At 41.9% G+C, this 7639-nt stretch overlaps 1 long non-coding RNA gene across 2 annotated transcripts in view; it reads right to left on the bottom strand.

The window, feature by feature from the left end:
• Nucleotides 1–1187: 1187 nt before the first annotated feature.
• LOC128125772 (uncharacterized) overlaps nt 1188–7639 on the bottom strand; it is a 181012-nt gene continuing 174560 nt past the window's right edge. For both annotated transcript variants that reach the window (XR_008223224.1, XR_008223225.1), the window contains exon 3: nt 1188–3812. This is a non-coding gene — a long non-coding RNA (uncharacterized LOC128125772). The remainder of the gene's footprint in view (nt 3813–7639) is intronic.

Genomic DNA, 7639 nt, shown 5'->3' with positions numbered 1-7639 from the left:
GATAACTGGGAATGGAACCAGCCCAATAGAATGAAATATGTTGTAGTCAACAAAGCTGAATGGAGTTGCAGGTCTGAAGAGGGTTTTCAGATCGGACATGGAGAAGCAAAGTTTGGAGTTTGTGCAGTTGGTTTTCAGTAAGCCACTGCAATTAAATGCTTTCCTCATTAAAATTACCATAGTCATGGTGTCTTTTTATAGCAATAGAAACCCTAACTAAGACACCAGAAGATTTAAACAAAATCCAAACACTCATTTTCTGTTTCCCCAAGAAGAAATTTCAAATCAGGTAAGTGGAATGAAAGAAAATTGTTCCTTGAGTAAACTGACACCAGAAGCTGGGAGAATGAATGTTCTTACTTTCCTCTCCATTTAGACTTACTTGCTGTGGGCATTTTGTATTATAGAAAGGACAACCAAATACCCACTGTTGAAGAAATGAAGGAAGACAGAGTATTTTTACCTCACAATTTTCTTATCTAAAATCTTATTCAGATTAATTTATTTTGTCTTATGAGTGTAGTCTTCCCTATCTGTGTTTGGTAAATCTGTTTATATTCATTACCAAGAATGTGGTCTCTAAAATCCCTGCTTTGTTTTTAAAAGTGGAGCTCTACCCTTTACCTTTTCTTATTTACATATATATATATATATATATATATATATATATATATAGAGAGAGAGAGAGAGAGAGAGAGAGAGAGAAAGAAAGAGAGAGAGAGAGAGAGAGAGAGAGAGAGAGAGAGAGAGAGAGAGAGAGAGAGAGAATGCTATTCAGCACAGAGCAATAACTGTGGTCAGATATGGAAATAGTGACAAATATTCAAGTAAATAAACTTATAAGTTAATAAAGTAAGGAAGTATAGCACTAATAGAACAATACCCAATGGTTCACCATAATACAAACATGCTTATGAGAAGAAAGCAGCAGAAATCTTATGTGAGAAAGGCACTGGCTTTCCTATGTTAAGAATCATAGTCACAGAGAGAGTTTCTATTACTGTCTTTCTCCCTGTCTCTCTTTTCAGTCATCATTAGCTCATTTTTCTCCTATGAAGATAGGATAGTTTGCCCTGTCCCGCGGGCCAGGTTATTTGATGAGACCCGAGGAGGCACCTCCTGAAAGATCAATGGGGGTGAGAGAGAAAGGAGACCAGGTGCATAAAAGAAGACAAAGTCAGTCTGAGTCACGTCAAGGTCTCGTTTATTGCAAGGGGAATCAGGCTTATATATGCTAGGGGCTAGGAGAAGTAGATAGGGGTATGGAAAGTTACTAGGAGGAAGTTAGGGTAAGGTAGGGTTCAGGAAAAGGTTTCTTTGTTCCAGGGCCTGATCAACGGACCATACAGCAAACCATTATGTTTCAGGGAGTTGATCAAAAGGTACATACTGTGGTCTTGTTGAAAAATGGTTGCTATTGAAACTGTTAACAGAAGGTTAGGTACACAGCTTTTTCCCATGAGAATCAGTTAGGCTACTTGGCTCCTGACAATTCCCCCTTCTTTTTATAAAATGGCCAAAGCAGTCTTTGGTCATAAATCGACCAAATGGGGTGCGTCCTGTGTCTGGCAACGTGCCATGTTGAGCCGGTCTCTGGCGACCTCTGTATGTTGTGGTCCCAGCACAGGCCCCATACTATTCCCGTCATTGAGTACCCTCTAGCTTTTAGTTGTAGGGTTTTTTTAGGTTCATAGGCCGCTGAACCTGAGCCTTTCACCTGTTTCGATAGTTTCCTCTCGAATTTCTATCTGATGGTAGTGTACTGAAAGAGTTTTTGATAGGGCCGAATCGATCTGATTTTTGATGAATTGTGTTAGTCATTGAAAAGCCCAAGGACCAAAGGTGAGGAGGAGAAGGAAAATGATCAAGGGGGCTAGGAGGGTGGGAATCAGAGTAGAAAGCCAAGGGGACCCCTTTACCCAACCCCCAAACCAATTGTTTTGATTTTCAAAATCATGTTTTCTTTGTGCCAATCTTTCTCTTAGTTTATCCATTGATTCTCTGACTACCCCAGTGTGATCGGCATAAAAGCAGCATTCTTCCTTCAAGGCTGCACATAATCCCCCCTCCTTTAAAAATAGTAAATCCAGACCTCTTCTGTTTTGTAACACAACCTCAGAGAGTGAGGTTAAAGATTTCTCCAGAGCAGAAATGGATCTTTCTATGGCCTCTAGGTCAGTAGCCATAGCCATTTGTAACTGCATAAGGTGGTTGCTCTGCACGAGGGCAGTAGTTCCTGTACCAATTCCTGCAGTGATGCCCCCAATACCTAACAATAGGGCAATAGTTATAGACACAGGTTCTCGAGTGTATCTGCCTCTCTGCTCAAAGAATTCCATCACTGAGCTTTCTTGATGATAAGTAACATGAGGCCATAACTGGACCCTCACACAAAATTCATGGGAATCATCAAATATCTGAGCAGATATGCAAGGCATCAATCCTGTGTTACAGGCCCAGTAGAACCCGTTGGGGGCTTCGAGATAATAGCTCCCTTTATAAGGTGTCAGAGTTTGTTTACAGAGGTGACTATGGGTCGATGGAATCTTTCCTAAACAAGAACCTTGTCCAGAGACTTCAGGGAGTGTTAGTTTATGTGGCTTAGTCTGACACCTATTGCTCGGGGAAGTGAGGTTATTGGCAGTAGACTGAAAGGCGATTCCTTCATAATAAGGGGGACTGGAGGTAAGGCAGAGCCAGCAACCCAAGGTTTGGTTTGGATTTGTGGCATTTAGGGCCAGATAAGCTCCATGGACCAAATTAAACAATCTATCTCCTGTTCCTCCAAAAGGAGTAAGGAGAGTTCCGTTACTGGAGTCTGTACTCACGGTGTTTGTATGGTAGGGAAATGGATGAGGATGAGGTGAGGGGGGAGGAGGTGATGGCACCTTTTCATGATTGGAGGGAACTTTTTGGTCAGAGAAAACTACATTGGGTCCTACTGGCTTTGGGTACAGGTTTTCTATTGTTAGCAAGATCTTGAAAATGACTCCTTTATCTGTGCCATCAAGATACCAGCAGAGTCCCCATGTTTTTCCTGAGGGCCATTCTTGATTTGCCCTACCCTGAGGGGTGAAGGTTATGTTTAAAGGTAATGATAGCCTGGGATTATGGGCTTTCCCAGTATAGGAGCTAAAGCAAAAATGTCTATTCGTGCTAGGTTTACTGTATCCCCTTGTAACTGAAATAAGGTCCCAAGATGAAGTTGGTTCCCAGTAAGCTGCCCCTGTAGTTTCACAACCCCATCAAGCACAAAAGAAGGTCTCAAATCCCCCACATCTAGCAGCCGTAGCTCGGCTTCTGCCATCCTTAGGGCAGACATAAAAGTCAGATTGTGCTAACCTACAACGAGCTGTAGGACTAACACAGCCTGGGGCAGTCATCATGGCAGGGTTATTATCATGGAATATCCCACAAGGGCTTGTCCAAGTGTTTTTAGGACTGCGAGGAAATCGATGGCAGTTTGGAATCATTTGGCCTCTGTACCATTTAACTGGTGTTGGCCAATAGTAGGTATATCCCAAGAATCCAATCCTGCAGCCAGCTGACAGAAGTCAGGAGTGAGTGACAGCCACCAGGAATAAGGAGCATGGTTTGCAGTAACCCTCCAGACCTCCTCCCCCGTTACTGTGAAAATTCACCAGGTAAGCTTTTTAATAGCATGGGGCTTTCCTTGGAGATGCAGGAGAGGGGAAGGGGGAAGAGTAGTAAGCAAATGATGAAACAGGGGTTGATTTTCCGAGGCCAGCGATGAACAGGTCCTGCCATTGAGATGTCCATGGCTCCCTTTATTTTCCAAGTCGGAGGCATTTCTGAAAGAAAAAAAGAGAATTTTTGTCTCAGGGTTGTGTCCTGGACATAACAGTTATTTTTTCCTTAGTCTAGGGAGGCAATCTGTGCAGAGTAAGGCTTAATCAGTCTTTCTGGTAGCCAACGAGCCCCATTTTCCTTGGAGTCATAAATACATGCAGACCCCTTTCCCCAGATTATAACTGGATCAGGACCGCCCCATTTTCCAGTTATTGGATCCTTCCAAAGGGCCTGTGCATATCCTTGTTTGGTTTCTGGGTGCCAGTGTCACTCAGCCACAGATTTTCCAAAAGCATCCAATGTCAGAAAATTTAATACAAATAGGGTGTGAGAAAGCAAAGCTTTGTGGTTTCCCTTAAGGGGAAATAGTGTCTCTTGTGAGCTAAGTTTTTTTTTTTTTTTTTTTTTTTTGGATTTTCGAGACAGGGTCTCTCTGTGTAGCTTTGCACCTTTCCTGGAACTCACTTGGTAGTCCAGGCTGGCCTCGACTCACAGAGATCCGCCTGGCTCTGCCTCCCAAGTGCTGGGATTAAAGGCGTGCGCCACCACCGCCCGGTCATGAGCTAAGTTTATTAAGAGTATTTTTTAAAGTTTGGTGAGCTCTCTCCACGATACCCTGGCCTTGAGGGTTATAGGATATTCCAGTGATGTGTTTAATTCCTAATTATAAACAAAATTGTCTAAATTTGCTACTAGTATATCCCGGACCATTATCAGTTTTTATACATTTTGGCTGACCCAGCACTGTAAAGACATGTAACATATGATTGATAACATCTTTGGTGGCTTCTCCACTATGAGTGGAGGCACAAATAAATCCACTGAAGGTATCTACAGTAACATGTATAAACTTTAATTTGCCAAAAGAAGGAACATGGGTGACATCCATCTCTCATATTTGTCCAGGTATAAGCCCTCTGGGGTTTACTCCATAATGAGGTTCGGGTAAGAGCATCAGGCAATTTTTACAGCTTTTTATAATTTCCCTAGCCTGTTCTCTAGTAATTGAGAACCTTAGTCTCAGAGTTTGAACATTGAGGTGATAAAGGCGGTGTGCCTCACGAGCGGCTGCTACCTGATCATGTTCCAAGTGAGAAACCAAGATAGAATGTGTAGCAGAATCGGCAAGTTCATTCCCCTGAGCTAGGGGTCCAGGTAGGCCTGTGTGGGCACGAATATGGCCAACATAAAAGGGTAGCGACCTCTGTCAGATTAATTTTTGTAATTCAGAAAACATTTGGAAGGTGGGAGTAATGGGTTGGATTATTGGGACCATTTCCAAAGCCTGTAAAGCCCCTACCACATATCTACTGTCTGAATACAAATTAAAGGAGCAATCTTCAAAATTTTTAAAGACAGCAAGGGCAGCATATAGCTCCACCAGCTGAGCTGACTTGAAAGGAGTTGTCATAACGTTCTTTTGGCCATTGAGGACATAAGCAGCTTTACCATTACTTGACCCATCTATGAAAAGCACAGGGGAGTCCGGGATGGGCTCCATTCGGGTATTTTTAAGAAAAACAAAAGAAGTGAGGGAGAAAAATTGTAGGAGTTTGTTACTGGGCACCTGTGTGTCAAGTTTTCCTTCATAGGTGCAGACAAGGATGGCCCAGTCAGGACTACGGGTACATAACCATTCAAGTTGCTCTTTATCATATGGCATAACAATAATATCAGGGTCATGCCCAAAGTATCGAGTGGAGGCTTTTATTCCTAACATTATCGCTTGGCAAACCAGGGAAGGGTAGGTGGGAAGGATTTTTCTTTTAGTAACAGGAAGATGTACCCACAGTAAGGGTACGGGCTCTTACCAGAGCAGGCCTGTAGGGGAAAAATCTGTAGAAAAAAATGATCAAATACAATGGGAGGGTCGGGTCAAAATATCCCGTGTGTTGTTGAGTGATGGCCGTTTCAACCTTTTGTAATACCCTCTCTGCCTCCACCGTAAGGTATCTAGGGGATTGAGGGTTGGAATCTCCCTTGAGGATATCCTCAAGGGGGCGTCCCTCTCCCTTGGTTATTTTTAAATAGGGTCGCAGTCAATTGATATCCCCTAAAAGCTTTTGAAAATCATTGAGACAACGAAGTGTATCTTTTCTAATCTGGATTTTTTGTGTATAGAGGAGGTCCGGGTGTAACTCGAACCCTAAAAACAGGAAGGGGTATTGGGTTTATATCTTCTCTGGAGCTATATGAAATCCTTGGTCCTGAAGTGTGGTAATTATCTTTTGAGCTATATTTTGTGTTTTTTCTTTAGATTCGCCTGCTAATAACAAATCATCCATATAATGTATAATATAAATTTCGGGGTACTGGATCCTCATTGGATCTATAGACTGAGCTACATACTTTTGACATAGTGTAGGGAAATTGGCCATTCCTTGGGAGTCATTGCTAGGAGCTGGGGAGCTTGGAGTCTCTGTTTGCTATAGTAAGCTTTTTATCAAATAATGTAAATGCCATATTCATCAGATCTTTGACAGGTTTGAGGACCATTATCTATTAAATGTATCTGAGCCAAACAAATCTAGGCCCAATCTTGAAAATATCTCTAAGTTTGGTAACAATAACCAGGCCAATTTGTTCTCTTATAGATATATTAGTTAAATATACCTCTCAGTTTTTTTTATTAAAATAGAACAGTTTATGCTTTAAACTAGTATCTGAATAGCCAGATGACTAGTATTAACTTGTATTCCTTAACATAAAGGACATGCAAACTCAGACATTCAAAACCAAACATACATGTGGCCACATTTTTCATTCATACCTGTAGAGTAGACAGACATTTTTACAACTATGACCCTTTGGAGTCTCAATGTAACAGCAGAATAGCAAGACAAAGAAATCTGAAACATGTTTCATTTTTTTATATATCTCAAGTCATTTTTTTAAATCATTATTTAAGCCTTTTTATCCTCAGACCTTTATACCTTGCTTTTAGGTATTTTAATAACTTGCATTTTACATATTTTTTAAAATATTTTTTTTCTTAACCAACAATAATTTGAAACCAATTCTCTTAAATGATGGCAAGTATTTGTAACCCATTGAACTCAAATGACTAAAACCCATGTAAATTTTTATTTTTTCTGTGGAAACAAAAGCATAATTTTCCCAGTATCTTGAACTGGTAATTTAACATTTGTTTTTAAGCAATATCAGGACAGAGAAGGGTTAACAAGAGAAGCTGCTGGCCGGCAGAAGAGACCTTGAAGTTATCACAGTAAAGGAAGGGAGGGGGAGCAGTGGGCATAGAGCATGTCCTTGGCTGCCAGTGTTCCTGAAAAAAAAGTTTTGGTTAACTCCTCTGACTAAAGTCAGATTCTCTGCTCAGTGTTCACACAGTTTTTGTCAATTGCAGGCAGTCCCCATTGCCCTGTCCAGAGCTCCTGTCTTTGCCCGCCTGTACAGAGAGCACGCACCCCCACCCTCATGAGAGCAGCCAGCTGTCTGCAGTCCTGATAGCAAGAGAGCTAGGGAGGGATGGAGGTGGCCTTTGTTATGCCTCTCCTTCCTCCTCTTCCTTTAGGAAAATAAGGGAGGTTAGTAGACAGAAACAAATAGCATTTACACAGACAATCCAAGAACCAGAACATCAGCACTGAGACGATGGCCTCATTCACAGCCAGCAAGTCCCTCTTGCAGTATGCAAGCCCCATTTGGCAGGAGCTACCTGTTTATCTCAGTTCAATCGGGGAGTGGGGGTGGGAGACCCAGTTCCCTCTATTGTGGCTCACACATCCTTCCAGTGGGCTAGGCAAAGGTCTAGTGAAGAAGAAGGGAACTGTCCCATAGTGTCCGTCACAGTCAAGTCAACAATGAGAAC

This window comes from Peromyscus californicus, unplaced genomic scaffold, assembly GCF_007827085.1.
Source record: "Peromyscus californicus insignis strain IS unplaced genomic scaffold, ASM782708v3 Scaffold_4__1_contigs__length_199733344, whole genome shotgun sequence".
Lineage (NCBI taxonomy): Eukaryota > Metazoa > Chordata > Mammalia > Rodentia > Cricetidae > Peromyscus > Peromyscus californicus.
This window is presented reverse-complemented; position numbering and strand designations above follow the sequence as displayed.